This window comes from Eschrichtius robustus, chromosome 1 (assembly GCF_028021215.1).
Source record: "Eschrichtius robustus isolate mEscRob2 chromosome 1, mEscRob2.pri, whole genome shotgun sequence".
Lineage (NCBI taxonomy): Eukaryota > Metazoa > Chordata > Mammalia > Artiodactyla > Eschrichtiidae > Eschrichtius > Eschrichtius robustus.
Window position 1 is genome coordinate 3637161 of NC_090824.1, and position 19990 is coordinate 3657150.

Sequence of the window (19990 nt, forward strand, 5' to 3'; positions counted from 1 at the left end):
TTCTGACCCTCCCACTGTGGGTGAGTATATCTTAAATGATAAAGCCACTCTAACCTCCCAGTCTACCTAGGCCTTTGAGCCCCTTTCTGTACATTCAAGCAAAGAATAGTTTAATTCCCTCAGGTTTGGGCTACCTTTTGGTCCGTGTTGGAGCCATTAGGGCCCTTTCTAACATTCCAAGCTGCTACATAAATGCGGAATATCTGCGTAGTGAGTTCACGTCAAAAAATTCAGCCTGAACAACCTTATATGCCTTCCCCTGTACCCCACACCCTTAGTATCGATTCCCACACGTGCTCCCGGTTTCTGTCTATAAATTAGGAAACTCACGTAGTTCTCTTGGAACGCAGCATACCCCCTCATGAGTCATGCTTTGTACCCCATCTTTAGGGCCCTGCTGGGACTAGAGTCTAGTTATAGGTCTAGAAGCAAAGAGGGGTGATGGGGTGGGTCCTGAGGGGAATCAGGCAGCTGGTAGTTTCCTAGGCATGTAGGCTTCATCCCCTCTGATGGAGGTGGAAAGTCCGCTACCTCTACTCTGGAGAGGCCAATACCCCTGCAAGGTGGGCAGACCCTGCCACTGGTAGAGAAGACTCAAAAGAATTTGGGGGTTCGGTGTTCCTAGTTCATCAGGGTCTCTCCACACGTCCTCATACTCCCCCAGTCAACACCCTCACTTTATTGTTTTTTTGAAAGCATTTAAGAATGTATCTTTATTTAAATAAATAGTGCGCAATATCCAAATATATTAACATTATTATAGAATGATTTTCAACTGTCGTCTAAGACAATTATGTAAATCAACCTCTACATTTAATATTAACAAGCCTTCGTGGTTTTCCTGTTTGTTTTTTTTTAAACTTTTAAATTTTATATTGGAGTATAGTTGATTAACAATGTTGTGTTAGTTTCAAGTGTACAGCAAAGTGATAACGCCCTCGCTTTAACAGGAAGGAGACGCCCTGTGAGGCTGGGAGTTCAATTTGCTTTGTAATTCAGCCAACCACAGGATGAACTGCTGTTTGATTTTTAGCAGTTCCAGCCCTGCAGCTCTGGAAGATGACCATCTCCTTCAGGGCACACGTGGAAACTCTTAGGTCATTTTTGCGGATTGGATGATGCCCAACCCCCATTGGGGAGGGAACTCTGCTTGACTGAGTCCATTGATTCAAGTGGTAATCTCATCCAGAAACACCTCCCAAACACACCGGAAAGAATGTTTAATCAGGACACCTCCTGGCCAGTCAGGGTGACACAGAAAATTAACCATCACAGAACCCGACTGGTCCCCATTTTATTTAAACTTTTAAATAAACCTTTTAGTTGAGGATAGTTTTACAGCTACAGGATTATTAAAAAGATCGTCCAGAGAGTTCTTGTAAACTCCACATGGTGTCTCTTATTCTTGACATCTTATATCAGCATGGTACATTTGTCACAATTATTGAGCTTATATTGACATATTGTTATTAACCAAATTCCATACTTTATTCACATTCTCTTAGTTTTTCCCTAATGTCCTTTTCCCATTCCAAGATCCCTCCCAGGACATTACATTACATTCAGTTGTCATGGCTACCTAGGTTCCTCTTGGCTGTGACAGTTTCTTAGACTTTCCTTGTTTTTATGACCTTGACATTTGAGGATGACTGGCTGAGTATTTTGTAAGATATCTGTCAACTGTAAGATGTTTTTCTCATGATGACACAAGGGTTATGGGACTGGGGAAGGACGACCACGGAGGTAAAGTTTCACTTCCATCACGTCGTATCGAGGGTACATGCTATCAACATCCCGGTTGATGTGGACCTTGATAATCCGGCTGAGATAATGTTTGTCAGGTTTCTCCTGACAAAAAATAAATAAATCACCTCCCCCTTCCCACACCGTGGTCTTTGGAAGGAAGTCACTGTGCAGCTGACACTTGACACTTGAGGAGTGGGGAGCTGTGCCCCGCCTCCTTGAGGGTGGAGCAGCTACGTAAATTATTTGGAATTCTTCTGCATCGGAGATTTGTCTCTTTCCCCACATTTATTTATTCAATCATTTATTTGTATCCATATGGACTCATGGATCTTTATGTTCTACTTCGGGTTATAATCCAGTGTTAGGTTATTTATTTTCTTGCTCAATTTGTTCCAACTTTGGCCATTGGGAGCTCTTTCAGTTGGCTCCTGGGTGCCTTTGTGTTCACTTTGGGGTTTTTTTTTTTTTTTTTTTTGAGCTGCCCACTCCCCTCCCCAGGTGTGGCCTTGGCGTCTGAGCCCCTCTGCACCTTGACCTCCTGCAGGAGGTGCTCCCCTTCCACGGAAGTTGCTGAAGGGGACGCCAAGCTCACCTGGCGTGGCTGCAGCCCCCATGCTGGTGAGGAGTTACCCCAGGACAGAGCCACGTCGAGGAGAGAGGAGCCAGGAGAGGCAGATGCAGAAAGAGCGACAGAAAGAAAGAGCCGGACAACTCCTGGGTTCTGTGGTACCCGGGTCTCGGTCTGTTCAGTTATCGACCTAAGACATTTTCTTTTTGTTTAAAGTGGTTTAAAGCGGTTTCTTTTTGACGGGTGGTCCGGTGGTAAAGAATCCACCTTCCAATGCAGTGGACGTGGGTTCGATCCCTGGTCGGGGAACTAATATCCCACATGCTGCGGGGCAACTAAGCCCGTGCGCTGCAACTACTGAGCCCGCGCGCCTCAACTACTGAGCCCGCGCGCCTCAACGAGAGAGCCCGCGTGCTGCAACTACAGAGCCCACACACTCTGGAACCCTAGCCACAACTAGAGAGAGAAAACTCGTACGCCACAACTAGAGAGAAGCCCACGTGCTGCAACAACAGATTTCGCATGCCTCAACGAAGATCCTGCATGCTGCAACTAAGACCTGATGCAGCCAGAAAAAAAAAAAAGTAATAATAAATAAACTAACTAACTAAATAAATAATAAATATTAAAAAAATAAAGTGGTTTAATTTGAGTTCCCGTCACTTGTAACAAAATGATTTAATAGATAAGGCTTTGTTATGGGCTGTGTTTTAGTCTGCTTGGTCTGCCATAAAATAAAACAAAACAAAACCCCACAGGCTGGGTGGCTTAAACAACAACACTTTATTTTCTCAGTTCTGGAGGCTGGAAGTCCAAAGTCAATGTGCCTCCAGGGCTGGTTTCTGGTGAGACTGCTCTTCCGAGCTTGCAGACATTGCCTTCTTGCTGTGCCCTCATGTAACTTTTTTCAGTGTGTGCGTGGAGAGAGAGAGAGGGAGAGAGGTATCTCTGGTGTCTCTTCCCTTTCTTATAAGGACACCAGCCCTACAGGATTAAGGCCCTACCCTTTGGCCTCATTTATCCTTAATTACTTCCCTAAAGGCCTGACTCCAAATATAGCCACATTGGGGGTTAGGGATTCAACATATGAATTTGGGGGGACACAGTTCAGTCCACAATAGGTTGAATTGTGTCTCCCCACAAATTCATGTGCTGAAGTCTTAACCCCTGGGACCTCAGAATGTGACCTTATTTGGAAATAGGGCCTTTGCAGATGTAACTAAGTTGAGGACATCAGGGTGGGCCCTAATCCAATATGACTGAGGTCTTTATAAGAAGAGGAGATCTGAACACAGGCACACACCATGGGAAGATGGGAGTCTGGCTGCCAGAAACCAAGGAACCACCAGAAGCTGGGAGAGAGGCCTGGACCACGGCCGTGCTGACACCTTGATTTCCGAGTTCCAAACTCCGGAACTGTGGGACAGTACATACCTATTCTAAGCCCCTGAGTTAGTTTGCTCAGGCTCCCATAACTAAATGCCATTGCCTGGGGGGTTTAAAACAACTCGTGTTTATTTCTCACAGTTCTGGAGGCTAGAAGTCCCAGATCACGGTGTTGGCAGGGTTGGGTTCTCCCGAGGGCTCTCTCCTTGGCTTGTGCACGGCCGTCTTCTCCTCTCCCTGTCTTTACATCGTCTCCACTCCGTGCTCAAGCATCCCCGGTGTCTCTTTGACCCATTTTACCTTCATGGGTCAAATCTCCTCTTTTTATAAGGACACCAGGCACAGGGATGAGGGCCCACCCATGTGGCCTCATTTTACCTTAATCACCTCTTTAAAGGCCCTGTCTCCAAATACAGTTGCCTTCTGAGCTCCTGGGGTAAGGGCTTCACCACGTGAATTTCAGGGGACACAGTTCAGTCCATAATAGCCCTCAGTTTCTGGTACATGTCACGGCAGCCCTAGGAAACTAACACGGTCTTTAACTTATCTGTATCTAAGTGGCTGGCCACTGGTCCCAGCTCTGCGCAGCCCCAACAGTGGCCTCTGGACCTCATCTCAGGACCTCAAGGTGGCTGTCCACCTGTCCCCCCATTGCCGAGGGCCCCCTTCTTTCCCTGCTTCTCTCCTCACCCCGGCCACACACCAGCCCCTCCCAGGCTGGTCCACACACAGGCGCCTGCACATCCCCGCTTCTGCGGCGTCACCCCCGGGCGCTTCCATCACAGAAGCAGCACTGATCGATCACCTGGGGACCCAGTGGTGAGCACAGCAGACCCGTCACTGTCCTGGCAGAGCTCACGGTCAGAGAGGGAAGTTGGGCCAGTGAAGACCAGATTGAAGATGGTGTGGGAACTGCTGCTGGAGGCCGCACTCCCTCCCCTGCAACCATCCAGGGGTGCCTTTTCCTAATTGGCACAGAGACTCCTTGTAGGACAGCCAAGGGGTGGGGGGGTGGGGAGACTCCCCAGGAGTGGCCACTGGGCTGGGTCTTGGGTAGATTCTCATTTTGGGGAGCCTGCCTGGTGGTGGTGGGCGGCTGGAGCGCTCACAGGGGATTTGGGAAGGAGGGATGGTGGGAGAGCTGGGAGGCATGGGGCAGATGGGGGCTCTGGAAGGTGGAGGGACAAACAGGACAGGCGTGAGCTGAGCTGAAACAGCATCTTGGGAACAAAGAGGACGGCTCGGGTGTGGGAGGAATGGAGGGACGGGTCCAGCAGGGGGGACCTGCGGGGGAGGGAATGGGGGGGGGCAAGAGGGTTACCACCCTGTTCCACCCAGCCTGTTGTAAATTCAATATTCCAGAGCTCAGAAGGTGGAGAGGACCACAATCTTGAAGTAAATTTGCGTGGGAACACACGCTGTAGCCAGCACCTATGCGGGGGCATGGGGACCCGGTGACCTGGTTAGAGGGGACTGTGCTGACCCGAGGAAGAGCCTGGGCCCTCTCGCTAGCCAGTCCTCCACGAGCCCAGATCCCCTGACCCCCCGCACTGGGCTTTTTCCCAGGGGGAGCTCCACTTCCTGCAACCACCCTTGGGTCACTGTGACCTGGGGACGTGCATCCGTCAAGCTGAGCCACCAGCCTCCTTTGGGATGGATGAATCCAGGGCTGACAGGAGGTGACCTCCAGCCCCTGCGAGGCTGGCACTGGCCAGGCCGTGGGTCAGACAGGGTGCAAGTCCTGGAGTTGCTGGCAGCGTCCCGGCTCTAGAACTTGAGGAAGGAAGTGACCTTCTTGGGAACCTCCTCCGGAAGGTTAAATCGTTTGACCCCCCCCGGGAGAAGAGTGGGCGCTATTGGGGACGGCAAACTCTCCAGAACAGACCCCTTCTCTCTGCTCCAGCCCTCACTGGAGTTCCCAGGGAAACTGGAAGATCTGGAAGAAAGGCAAGTAGCCCATCCCCATCCTGTCTAAGCAACATCCTCCCGAAGCCCCTGCTTCCCCGGGCTGCCTGGACCTCCCCAGCTTAATATCACACTTACTTAACTCATCAATCAACCAGCAAACAAGGTCAAAATCCTCCCTACTGTGTGTGTATACAGGGGATTATCACAGCACTCACACCAAAAGGCCTTAGAACTCTCTAGAGCAGCACCTTCAGTAGAAACAGAATGAGAGCCACATATGTCATTTAAAATGTTCCAGTAGCCACACTGAAAATGTAAAAAGAAACAGGTAACCCTAATTTTAATATATATTTGATTTAACTAACACATCCGAAGCATCATTTCAACATGCGATCAGAATAAAACTTACTAACGAGATATTCTGCGTTCTGTTTTTCCAGCTGTCTTTACTTTCCAGGGTATGTTTTGCACTTACGGCTCAGCTCAGCTCAGACTGGCTCGGGAGCCACACGAGGACAGTGCAGTTCTGGACCAGCAGGGAGAGGAAGAGGCTTACTAAGATTACCCAGGAGGCGGTAGGCAGCCAACCCGAAACCAGAACCTTCTCGTCCCCACACGTGGCCCCCGGGGATGCCCAGCATCTTCTCAGGGACTTGTTCAAAGAAGCCTGAAGGAAATGGGGCGTGAGACTATGGTGGGGCTGTGCTGAGGACAGCTGCTCCCTCTCCCCAACCCTGCACCTCTCCCCGCTCACTTGCCCCTCTAGGCGGCAGCAAGGGCCACCCCAGACATGATGGAAGCTTCTGGCAAACACTTGCTGAGTCTCTTCTAAGCCCCAGCTTCTGCTCCCCTGTGCAACCCCCTAGCTGTCACCCCTCACCAAATAGAGAAGTGCCTCCCATCTGACCCTGGACACCACGCTCAGAGTGGCTTTCCTTCTACTTGGTTCCTTCATCCATTCATCCCTCCCCCTCTTCCTCCCTTCCTTTCTTCCTTCTGGAAATGTCAAGTGAGCTCCCGAAGGCAGGGGGATGCAGCAGTGCAGGAAATGCTCAAAAGGGCATGGAGGGGGATGGCGGCAACAAGAGAAACGAGGGATGTCATTTCACGAACGGGAGGGGGGAGTGAAACCTGGGATGGAGGAGGGGTGTTAAAATTCTCCATGGCCTGGCCAGGTCAGCCTCACGGGGAGGAGCATTTCAATCAAAGACCTTTCCCCGTCCCCCTGCATCACAGACGGACCAGTGTGGGTGGCTGCCTGCCCACCAGATGATCAGCCTGGGCTCCCAGGGCTGGCAGGGGCCAGGCCACTACGTCTCCCCAGTGGAGCGAGAGGATGGACGGGCAGCCCTGGGGAACGTGATCTGAGGGCTTCCAGGCCTATCAATCTGGAGAAGGGGGGCTGGGGAGGTCAGGGCCTCTGGGCATCCCTTTGAGGCAGGTCATGAAGACGTCAGCAAGAGCCAGTGGGGCATTTCCTGGGTGCTGGGAGTCTGCTTTTCCTCCTTTTGCCAGTGGACGTCCAGAGCACCAGGCCGACTGGCCTCCAATGCAGCTTCCTGGGGGATGTGAGAGTCCGGCTTCCTTTGAGTCACTGGCATCTTTTTGGTTGGCTGCATACACATTTAAAAATTTTGTTTTATTTTACACCCATCCTGGGGGCCCAGGGACGGGTTCTGATGATATTTCCATCCAGTGACTGGATGACCCATCATGAGGCAGCAGGAGCTGACCTGCGGGGGCGGGGAGGTCCTATCCCAGCCCCACTCCTTCCTGGTGTCTGAAGCTGGGCAGTGACCGCAGGTAGGTCCAGGATGTGACTCCAGGTTCTTGGTGCTCAAAATAACATAATGCAATACAACAAGACATAACATGAAATAAAATAGAATGCAAAATTAAACGAAAGAGAGCGTAAAATGACAAATAGTTAGAGGAAACCAGGCATACGCCTCGCAGACAGACAGCCTGTGCCTGGGGAGGAGCCCGCAGGAAAGCCACATGAAGAACCGGCCCCACGTGGGGGACTGCCGAGGCTGCTACTCCAGAGCCCTGTGTCCTCTCTGAAGCTCGGTCCCCTCTTCTGCACAGTGATGACACTGGCCTCTCAGCGTGGTTTGAAGGATTGAGGGGGCTCCCGGTGTTCTCACGGGCGTGCCCCCCATTGGTCCCAGCGAGGTAAAGGTTAAGCAGGTGGGCTCTGAGGCCCCGCCCCTTTCAGCCCGAGCAGCTCTGCTTCTGTCTCTTGTGTGCGGGTCCCGCCTGAGGTGTTTGGGTTGGGGTTGGAGCGGGGGGTGCGGGAGCTCTGAGCCTACCGCCCACCCAGTGCGTCCCGTGGGGGGCACAAATGCGGATTGCACTGGCGGCGGTGAGCGGCTGGCTGCGCCGCAGTTCGCGGTGGGCGTGGTCGGTGGGCGCGGTCAGCAGTCCAGTCACTGCATTAAGAGGCCCCAAGTCTTCTCCGCCCCCTTGGACCCTGTGCTGACAGGTGGAAGAGACGCAGGTCCCCGAGAGCTGGCCTGGCCTTTCCCACGTGTCAGCTCCGTCTGGGCTGCTGTCCCTCCCAAGGGCTACCGGCAGGCCCTAGGTGGCCGGGCCACTTCGCCTGTGGGAACTGGGGCAGATCTTCGTTTCCCTCCCACTCAGCCCTCTGCTGCAGCCTCGGGTGGTCGAGCAAAGGCTGTCAGCCGGGGCCCACGTCAGATCATGGGGTCAGGGAGACCCCATTCCAATAAAGGCAGAACTCAGGTGCGGGCTGTTTGGTGAGTGGGAACGCTTGTGGTTTTATTCCCACACCCCTTTCTCCTCCAGGACTGTGGTCTGTGGTACCCAAGATTTGGGGCTTTTGGAATCTAAGTGTAGATGGCACGAGATTGGCCTCCCCCGGTTAAGTCCTTCCTCCTGTTTAGTGCACATCTCCAGCCAGGGATCGAGCTGTGTCCCCAGCACACACTTTCAGCTTCTTCTCCCCATCCTCGCTCCCTGTCTTCATCTACACTCACCCCTTGGAGGTCTCATCCACATGCCGACAACGCCCGGATTTACACCTCCCGCCCACCCCCAGCTGTTGCTCAGGGCGGCTGATGAGGTGGCAAACTTCTCGGCGCCAGACTCAGCTCTGTCTTCTGCCCCCACCTCTGTGACAGTGAAGGGCAATGGATGGCAACCCCACCCTTCCACGTGCTCAGGCCCAAAGCCCGAGTCACCCCTCTCTATTTACACATCCCTTGTGGAAGCCACCAGGAAACCCACTGGACCCACTTTCAAAATAGATCCAGGATCTGACCACGACTCGCCGCCCGTGCAGCGTCATCTCTGGGGTCCCGGCCTCTGCCTTTGCCCCGCCACACTCACTCTCAACAGTGGTGGTGTGTGTTTAATGACCAGGTAAAGGGAAAGGACAGCTTTGACCCTTCATCTTCGTGTTGAGCTGAGCCTGAGGACCATCTCAGGAGATAAGAAGGGAGTTAAAAAGGCCTAGAGCTGGAACCCGTGGGCTCTGGATCAGGTGCACCAAGAGGCAGGGGGTGGGGGTGGGGGGTGGAATGGGGGGGGGGGGGAGAAGCTAAGTAAGAGGGGGAGAGGCCTCAGAAGGTGGTTGTCCCTGGGAATAGGACATCAACCTTGGGGGACCTGGTCTAAGTTTAAAAACAGGAGTTGGTCCTGCAGGCAAAGCAGGGATGGGGAACAGAGGGATGAGACCTCGTTTGCCCACCCTGCAAGCACAGGGGCAGAAGGAGACCTGGTGAGCAGTGGACCCCAGGGGCCTGGGGACAGAGGGTGAGGAACATCAGGGAAGCCCAGGGCTGCAGGAAGAAGAAGGGGCTGGAGGGAGGAGGCTTCAGCTGCCCCTGGGAGATTCAAGGGAAGTTCAGGAGCAGAGGACCAGCCAGGCTGTGGGGCCTGGCCAGTACACAGAGGGTCACTTCCCAACTGGGATGAGCCTGGGGGGCTGGGAGAACCCTGCCTGGGAGCAGCCTCATCCACTAAGGAATATTCTAGAAGAGGAGATGGCAACAAACAGCTCCAGGCCCAGGGCAGAGCGGGGTCAGAGCAGGGTATTGGCTCAGGGACCGTGAGGTCTAGAACTTTCCTTGGAGACTTTCCTGTTGTGTGCATATACGTATGTGGCACACTGTGTGTGGGGCAGGGGGTGTCAAAGGGGAAATAAAAGCAAAGAATTCTTAAACGCCCAGGACTCTAAGCGGAAGAAGTCTTCATTCGTTGTACGATGTGCAGAAAATCTGACTCAGCCTTGCTTAAGCGAAAAGGGAATCAATCTATCAGTTCACAAAAGCAGGAAAAGTCTAGATCTGGCTTCAGGTGCAACATGACTGGAGCTCCAGGAGGTCAGGGGGATTCTCAGGCTCTTACAAACCGAAGCCCAGGGTCCTGTGCCCCTTCTCTTCCCAAGCCAACAGAATGTTCTGGGTTGTCATCCCTGCGTCATCACCGTCTTGTCGTCTGGGGGTGGCCTCACAGCTGACATGGCTGAGAGGGGCGTTCCTCCAGGGAAAGCGGGGTCCAAGTGCTGGGAGGATGGACACTGGGGCACAAAAGCAGCAGACACCCCCAGCCAGAGGACTTGAGGTAAACCTGGGCACGAGGTACCACTCCGTCGTGGTGAGGAGTGTATCGAATCCTGTGTTCTGGGAGAGACAGCCGTATGAAGGAGGCTCCTCTGAGAATCGGTGAAGCAGAGAGAGGCCCACAGTTTGCATCCTGGTGGGAGATTTTTTCTGAGTTTAAGCTTAAGTTGTAAACTAAGAACAACCAGCATCTTGGTGCCGAGGAGCCCAGGAATTCCCTCCTCCTGGCTCCCTGTTTCCACCCAGTTGCTCCCAGTCCCTCCTCCGCTCTGGGGGTGGGGGGAGGTGGGCAGAGGGGAGACTCTGCCTTTTTGGGGGCTGATCTGGGGTAGGGGGGGCCTGTCCTTATCATCCTGGCCACTTTGGGGACCTGTGGGGAGTGTGTGACTCTTGAGGCTGGATGAATTCCTCCTGTGGAAGTGATGCTGGGGACCCACCTGATTAGTGAAGGATAACCCACCCCAGCCCCCCACTGGCCTCACCACACTTGGAGCCTGACAGCTGAGTCTGCCAGATTGCGGGGCGGGGGATGGGGTGCTCTCATTCCATTGAAACTTTAATTTCTGTGGGGGTTTTTGTTTTTCAGCTTCTCTATGGTAACTGACTAATGGGAGGGGCTTCACAGGGGTTCATCTTGCATAATTTTGGCACTGGAACAACATGGGTTGGGCTGTCCCCTGAATCTCCCAGCACCTTGCCTGGCCCCAGGGCTAAGCATCATTCAAATGGGAAATAGAATGGGGGCGTTAAGATTGGGTACTGGTTTCTCGTGTGGCTTAGAGGTAAGATAATGCTTGCCTTATTTTGATTCATTTCAGAGGCTTTGGAGTGGGGTCATCTCATTGGTTCCAGAAGTATACCAAGGAATTTGGGTAAATATGGGGGAGGTATGGATAAGAAGGTGGAGTTCCTTTTTTCCTTTTTTTTTTTTAGCCACATGGTGCAGCATGTGGGATCTTAGTTCCCCAACCAGGGATTGAACCCCAGCCATGGCAGGGAAAACCTGGAATCCTAACCACTAGGCTACCAGGGGCTCCCCAAAATTATCCTTCTAAAGTGAAGGAGAAGTAAGGGCTTTCTCAGACAAGCAAAACTGAGGGAATTTGTTGCCAGTAGGCCTGCCTTGCAAGAAATGTAAAAAGAAGTTCTTTAGAGAGAAGGAAAATAATATAGGTCAGAAACTTGGATCTACATAAAGAAAGGAAGAGCATAGGAGAAGGAATAGGGAAGGTAAAATAAAAACCTTTTATTTTTCTTAATCAACCTAATTCTTAATTCATCTTACTTGATACATAATGTGTACTTATGTATAAACAAAATTAATGACAGTAATGGTACACGGGATGGGAGGGGGGAATTACGATTATTTGGTTATTATAGGTACTTGCACTACCTGTGAAATGGTACAGTGTTATTTGAAAGTGGACTTGGATTAGTTGTAAATGTATACTGCATATGTTAGGACAACCACAAAAAATAGTTTTAAAAGAGTACAACTGATACACTAAGTGAGGAGAGAAAATAGAATCATATAAAATGCTCAAATAAACAATAACAAAAAGGCAGAAAAGAGTAGAAAGACAAAAATAGGAACAAAGCATAAGGGCACAAATAGAAAATAGTAACAAACATAGTAGAGATCAGTCCAACCACATCTGTAATCACTTTGAAGGTCAATGGTCTAAATGAACCAATTAAAAGACAGAGACTGTCAGAGTGGCTTCAAAAACAAAACCCAACTATGTGTTGTTTACAAGAAATCCACTTTAAATATAAAAACACATAGGGATTAAAAGTAAATGGATGGAGAAAGATATCCCATGGTAAAAATAATCCAAAGAAAGCAGGAGTAGGTATATTAATTTCAGATAGAGTAAACTTCAGAGCAAGGAAACTTATCAGGGATAAAGAGGGGCATTATATAACAATAAAGGAATCAATTCTCCAAGAAGACACAACAATCCTTAATGTGTATGTGCCTAACAACAGAGTGTCAAAATATGTGAGGCAAAACTGATAGGACTACAAGGAGAAATAGATGAATACACTATTATAGTTGGAGACTTCAACACCCTTCCATCAGAAATGGACAGATTCAGCAGGCAGGAAACCAATAAGGACATAGTTGAATTCAACCACAATCAATTGACTGGATATAATGAACACTTATAGACTGCTTCATTCAACAACAGAAAAATACACATTCTTCTCAAGCTCACATGGAATATTCACCAAGAAAGACCACATTCTGGGCCATAAAATGCATCTTAACAAATGAAAAATAATAGAAATCATACAAGGTCCAATCTTGGACCACAGTGGAATTGAATTAGAAATAAATAACAGAAAGATAGCTGTAAAATCCCAAAGTACTTGGAGATTAAACAACACAATTCTAAATAACACATGGGTCAAAGGAAGAATCTCAAGATAAATTAAAAATATTTTGAACTAAATGAACATGAAAGCACAACTTATCAAAATGTGTAGGATGCAGTGAAAGCAGTGCTTGGAGGGAAATATATAGCATTGAATGCATATATTAGAAAATAAGAAAGATCTAAAATCAGTCATCTAAACTTCCACCTTAGTAAACTAGAAAAAGAGAAGCAAATTAAATCCAAAGTAAGCAGAAGAAAACAAATAATAAAAATTAGGGCAGAAATCAATGAAATTGAAAACAGGAAATCAATAGAGAGAATCAATGAAATCAAAAGCTGGTTCATTGAAAAGATCAACACAATTTTCAGCCTCTACTCAGGCTAACTAAGAAAAAAAGAGAGAGGATACAAGTTACTAATACCAGAAAGGAATGAGGAGACATCACTGCAGATCCCATGGACATTAAAAAGATAACAAAGGAATACTATGAACCATGAATTTGATAACCTAGATGAAATGGACACATTTCTTGAAAGACACAGTCTGCCAAAACTCACACAAGAAAAATAGACATTCTGAATAAGACTATATCTATTAAAGTAATTGAATCAATAATTAATAACCTCCCAAAACAGAAAACACCAAACTCAGATGGGTTCACTGGTGACTCCTACCAAATATTAAGGAAAAAATTGCACCAATTCTCTACAACTCTTTCAGAAGATAGAAGCAGAGGAAATACTTCCTGTCCCATTCCATGAGGACAGCATTACCCTAATACCCAAACCAGACAAAGACATTACAAGAAAAGAAAACTACAGACCAATATTTCTTATAAACATAGATGCAAAAATTCTCAACAAAATATCAGCAAATTGAATCCAACAATGTACAAAAAGAATTATAGACCACAACCAACTGGGGTTTATCACAGGTATGGAAGCCTGGTTCAACATTTGAAAATCAATTAATATAACCCATCACATCAACAGGTTAAGGAAGAAAAATCACATGACCATTTCAATGTTTGCAGAAAAATCATTGGACAAAATCCAACACCCATTCATGATAAAAACTCTCAGTAACTAGGAACAGAGGGATAACTTCCACCACTTGATAAAGAATACCCACAAAAACCTAGAGCCAATATCGTACTTTATAGTGAGAAACTTCAAGCTCTCCCACTAACATAAGGAACAAGTAAGAATGCCTCTTCTCACCACTCCTTTTTAATTTGTACTGGAAGTCCTAGCTAATGCTACAATAAGACAAGAAGAGGAAGTGAAGGGTATACAGATTGGGATGAAAGAAATAAAAATGTCCTTGCAGATGACATGACTATCTATGTGGAATATATGAAAGAATTGACCAAAAATGGAATAAATGATTATAGCAAGGTTGCAGGATACAAGGTTAATATACCAAAGTCACTCACTTTCCTATACACCAGCAATGAACAAGTTTGAAATTAAAAACACAATACTGTTTACATTAGCACCCCACCAAAATGAAATACTTAGGTTTGTAATTAACAAAATATGTACAAGATCTATATGAGGAAAACTGCAAAACTCTGATAAAAGAAATCAAAGAAGTAAATAAATGGAGAGATATTCCATGTTCATGGATAGGAAGACTCGATACTGCAAGACGTCAATTCTTCCCAACTTGATTTATGGATTCAGTGAAAGCCCAGTCAAAATCCCAGCAGGCTATCTTGTGGATATTAAAAAACAAATTTTAGGGCTTCCCTGGTGGCGCAGTGGTTGAGAGTCTGCCTGCCAATGCAGGGGACACGGGTTCGAACCCTGGTCTGGGAAGATCCCACATGCCGCGGAGCAGCTGGGCCCGTGAGCCACAGTTACTGAGCCTGCGCGTCTGGAGCCCGTGCTCCGCAACAAGAGAGGCCGCGACAGTGAAAGGCCCGCGCATCGTGATGAAGAGTGGCCCCCGCTTGCCGCAACTGGAGAAAGCCCTCGCACAGAAACGAAGACCCAACACAGCCAAAAATAAAAATTAAAAAAAAAAAAATTAAATTAAAAAAGAAAACAAAAAAACAAAAAAAACAAATTTTAAAGTTTATATGGAGAGGCAAAAAACGCCCCCCAAAACCCAGAATACTCAACACAATATTGAAAAAGAAGAATACGTTAGAGGACTGACACTACCCAACTTCGAGACTTTCTATAAAGCTACAGTAATCAAGACAGTGTGATATTAATGAAAGAATAGATAAATAGATCAAAGAACAGAATAGAGAGCCCAGAAATAGACCCATATAAATATAGTCAGCTGATCTTTGACAGAGGAGCAAAGGCAATACATTGGGGCAAAGATAGTCTTTTTGACAAATGGTGCTGGAACTTCTGGACATTCACATGCAAAAAAATGAATCTAGACACAGACCTTACATTCATCACAAAAATTAACTCAAAATGGATCATGAACCTAAATGTAGAATGCAAAACTATAAAAATCCTAGAAGATAACACATGAGAAAATCTAGATGAACTTGAGTTTGGTGATGACTTTTTAGATATAACACCAAGGGTTGATCCAGAAAAGAAATAATTGATAAGTTTGACTTCATTAAAATTAAAAAAGACATCATCAAGAAATATACATGCACCCGAATGTTCATAGCAGCATTATTTAGCAATAGCTGGATTTGGAAGTTACCCAAGTGCCTATCAACAGACGAATGGATAAAGATGTCATATATGTATATGTATATATATACATACACACACACACACACACACACACACACACAAAATGGAATATTACTCATCCATAAAAAAGAATGAAATTCTGCCATTTGCAGCAACGTGGATGGACCAAAAAGTATTGTGCTTAGTAAAATAAGTCAGACAGAGAGGCAAATACTGTATGGTATTGCTTATGTGTGTATGTGGAATCAAAAAAATAATACAGATGAAGTATATGCAAAACAGAAACCTACCCACAGATATAGAAAATAAATTAGTGGTTACTAGTGGGTAGAGGAAAGGCAGAAAGGGCAAATTAAGGGTATAGGATTAAGAGATACAAACTACTATGTATAAAATAGGTAAGCAACAAGGATATATTGTATAGCACAGGGAATTATAGTCATTGTTCTATAATAACTTTTAATGGAATATAATCTGTAAAAATACTGAATCATAATGCTATACACCTGAAACTAGTATAATATTGCAAAGCAAATATACTTCAAAAAAAAAAAAAAAGGACATTTTCAAGAGAATGAAAATACAAGTCACAGACCTGGTGGAAAGATTTGCAAAAGATATACATGGTAAAGGATTATTATCCAAAATATACAAAGAACTCTTAAAACTCAAAATAAGAAAACAAACAACCCAATTAAAAATGGGCCAGGGACTTCCCTGGTGGTGCAGTGGTTAAGACCCCACGGTCCCAATGCAGGGGGCCCAGGTTCGATCCCTGGTCAGGGAACTAGATCCCACATGCATGCCGCAGCTAAGAGTTTGCATGCCACAACTAAGGAGCCCGCCGGCCGCAGCTAAGATCCAGTGCAACTAACTAACTAACTAAATAAAATAAATATTAAAAATAAATAAAAATGGGCCAAAGATCTTTTTTTTTTTTTCACACACACACACTGTATTTTATTTTTACAAGAGATAAATAGACTGACACCAAGCATTGTACATGGATGACCACAACAAAAGCAACAATGATTGCAATTACCAAATATGAAACACACTTATACTATGTCATAATATTGACATTCAGTCCAGTAATCCTCCACTGTAACAGCTCCTCTACTTTGCAGTGAAAATTGATTTGTATATTCTTTGCCTCTGAGTCCTTGTGGGATTTTTTTTTTTTTAATTCAGACAGAAAGTCACAAAAATTATACTCATCCTCATCAGTTCACTCAGTCCCATGTAATTAATTTTTTTTTTCATCTTGATCTTTTGTTAGCACTTTTATGAGTTCATCAGTTTTTCATTAGAGTTCTGAAAATGCTTATTCATTCAGCTCAGCAGTACAGTCAGTTACCAGAAACCTGTACTTGTCAGAGTCTTTTCCATGAATTTCTTGAAGATGAAAGCCTTTTATAGGAACATATTTGCAAAAGCATCAGAGTACACCCAGAACTGTCTGTAAATGACAAAAGACTTAAAAATGACCACTGTTAAAGATTTGATGAAAGTTCATAATAATGCAGTTGACAAGAAAATTAGTTATTTCTGAGATATACATTTTAAAGTAATAACTAGGATTATTACTTATAACATTATACCAGAACATATAAGATTTTTAGAAATTTCATGTAATGTCTGAAACATTTATATTAACATATTTCCATACATATTTCCATACAAATACAAATATAAGATTTTTAGAAATTTCATGTAATGTCTGAAACATTTATATTAACATATTTCCATACAAATACAAATATAAGATTTTTAGAAATTTCATGTAATGTCTGAAACATTTATATTAACATATTTCCATACAAATAACCCAATGAAAGTTTAGTATTAGTTGTTTTGTTTGTTTGTTGTTTTATACTGCAGGTTCTTATTAGGCATCAATTTTATACACATCAGTGTATACATGTCAATCCCAATCGCCCAATTCAGCACACCACCATCCCCACCCCACTGCAGTTTTCCCCCCTTGGTGTCCATATGTCCATTCTCTACATCTGTGTCTCAACTTCTGCCCTGCAAACCGACTCATCTGTACCATTTTTCTAGGTTCCACATACATGCATTAATATACGATAGTTGTTTTTCTCTTTCTGACTTACTTCACTCTGTATGACAGTCTCTAGATCCATCCACTTCTCAACAAATGACTCAATTTCGTTCCTTTTTATGGCTCAGTAATATTCCATTGTATATATGTACCACACCTTCTTTATCCATTCGTCTGTTGATGGGCCTTTAGGTTGCTTCCATGACCTGGCTTTTGTAAATAGTGCTGCAATTAACATTCGGGTGCATGTCTCTTTTTGAATTACGGTTTTCTCTGGGTATATGCCCAGTAGTGGGATTGCTGGGTCATATGGTAATTCTATTTTTAGTTTTTTAAGGAACCTCCATATTGTTCTCCATGTGGCTGTATCAATTTACATTCCCACCAACAGTGCAAGAGGGTCCCCTTTTCTCCACACCCTTTCCAGCATTTGTTGTTTGTTGATTTTCTGATGATGCCCATTCTAACAGGAGTGAGGTGATACCTCATTGTAGTTTTGATTTGCATTTCTCTAATAATTAGTGATGTTGAGCATCTTTTCATGTGCTTCGTGGCCGTCTGTATGTCTTCTTTGGAGAAATGTCTGTTTAGGTCTTCTGCCCATTTTTGGATTGGGGTGTTTGTTTCTTTGATATTGAGCTGAATGAGCTGTTTATATATTTTGGAGATTAATCCTTTGTCCGTTGATTCGTTTGCAAATATTTTCTCCCACTCTGAGGGTTGTCTTTTCGTCTTGTTTATGGTTTCCTTTGCTGTGCAAAAGCTTTGAAGTTTCATTAGGTCCCATTTGTTTATTTTTGTTTTTATTTCCATTACTCTAGGAGGTGGATCAAAAAAGATCTTACTGTGATTTATGTCAAAGAGTGTTCTTCCTATGTTTTCCTCTAAGAGTTTTATAGTGTCCAGTCTTATATTTAGGTCTCTAATCCATTTTGAGTTTATTTTTGTGTATGGTGTTAGGGAGTATTCTAATTTCATTCTTTTCCATGTAGCTGTCCAGTTTTCCCAGCACCACTTGTTGAAGAGACTGTCTTTTCTCCATTGTATATCTTTGCCTCCTTTGTCATAGATTAGTTGACCATAGGTGCGTGGGTTAATCTCTGGGCATTCTATCTCATACCATTGATCTATGTTTCTGTTTTTGTGCCAGTACCATATTGTCTTGATTACTGTAGCTTTGTAGTATAGTCTGAAGTCAGGGAGTCTGATTCCTCCAGCTCCATTTTTTTGCCTCAAGACTGCTTTGGCTATTCGCGGTCTTTTGTGTCTCCATACAAATTTTAAGATGATTTGTTCTAGCTCCGTAAAAAATGCCATTGGTAATTTGATAGGGATTGCATTGAATCTGTAGATTGCTTTGGGTAGTATACTCATTTTCACAATGTTGATTCTTCCAATCCAAGAACATGGTATATCTCTCCATCTGTTGGTATCATCTTTAATATCTTTCATCAGTGTCTTATAGTTTTCTGCATACGGGTCTTTTGTCTCCCTAGGTAAGTTTATTCCTAGGTATTTTATTCTTTTTGTTGCAATGGTAAATGGGAGCGTTTCCATAATTTCTCTTTCAGATTTTTCATCATTAGTGTATAGGAATGCAAGAGATTTCTGTGCATTAATTTTGTATCCTGCAACTTTACCATATTCATTAATTAGCTCTAGCAGTTTTCTGGTGGCAGTTTCAGAATTCTCTATGTATAGTATCATGTCATCCGCAAACAGTGACAGTTTTACTTCTTCTTTTCCAATTTGTATTCCTTTTATTTCTTTTTCTTCTCTGATTGCCGTGGCTAGGACTTCCAGAACTATGTTGAATAATAGTGGTGAGAGTGGACATCCTTGTCTCGTTCCTGATCTTAGAGGAAATGCTTTCAGTTTTTCACCATTGAGAATGATGTTTGCTGTGGGTTTGTCATATATGGCCTTTATTATGTTGAGGTAGGTTCCCTCTATGCCCACTTTCTGGAGAGTTTTTATCATAAATGGGTGTTGAATTTTGTCGAAAGCTTTTTCTGCATCTATTGAGATGATCATATGGTTTTTCTTCTTCAATTTGTTAATATGGTGTATCACATTGATTGATTTGCGTATATTGAAGAATCCTTGCATCCCTGGGATAAATCCCACTTGATCGTGGTGTATGATCCTTTTAATGTGTTGTTGGATTCTGTTTGCTAGTATTTTGTTGAGGATTTTTGCATCTATATTCATCAGTGATATAGGTCTGTAATTTTCTTTTTTTGTAGTGTCTTTGTCTGGTTTTGGTATCAGGGTGATGGTGGCCTCATGGAATGAGTTTGGGAGTGTTCCTTCCTCTGCAATTTTTTGGAAGAGTTTGAGAAGGATAGGTGTTAGCTCTTCTCTAAATGTTTGATAGAATTCACCTGTGAAGCCATCTGGTCCTGGACTTTTGTTTGTTGGAAGATTTTTAATCACAGTTTCAATTTCATTACTTGTGATTGGTCTGTTCATATTTTCTGTTTCTTCCTGGTTCAGTCTTGGAAGGTTATACCTTTCTAAAAATTTGTCCATTTCTTCCAGGTTGTCCATTTTATTGGCGTAAAGTTGCTTGTAGTAGTCTCTTAGGATGCTTTGTATTTCTGCAGTGTCTGTTGTAACTTCTCCTTTTTCATTTCTGATTTTATTGATTTGAGTCCTCTCCCTCTTTTTCTTGATG

The 19990-nt window shown here is 45.0% G+C and overlaps 1 pseudogene; it reads right to left on the reverse strand.

Annotated features, from left to right (window-relative positions):
- LOC137757332 (uncharacterized) overlaps positions 1-19990 on the reverse strand; it is a 30504-nt pseudogene that overhangs the window by 3887 nt on the left and 6627 nt on the right.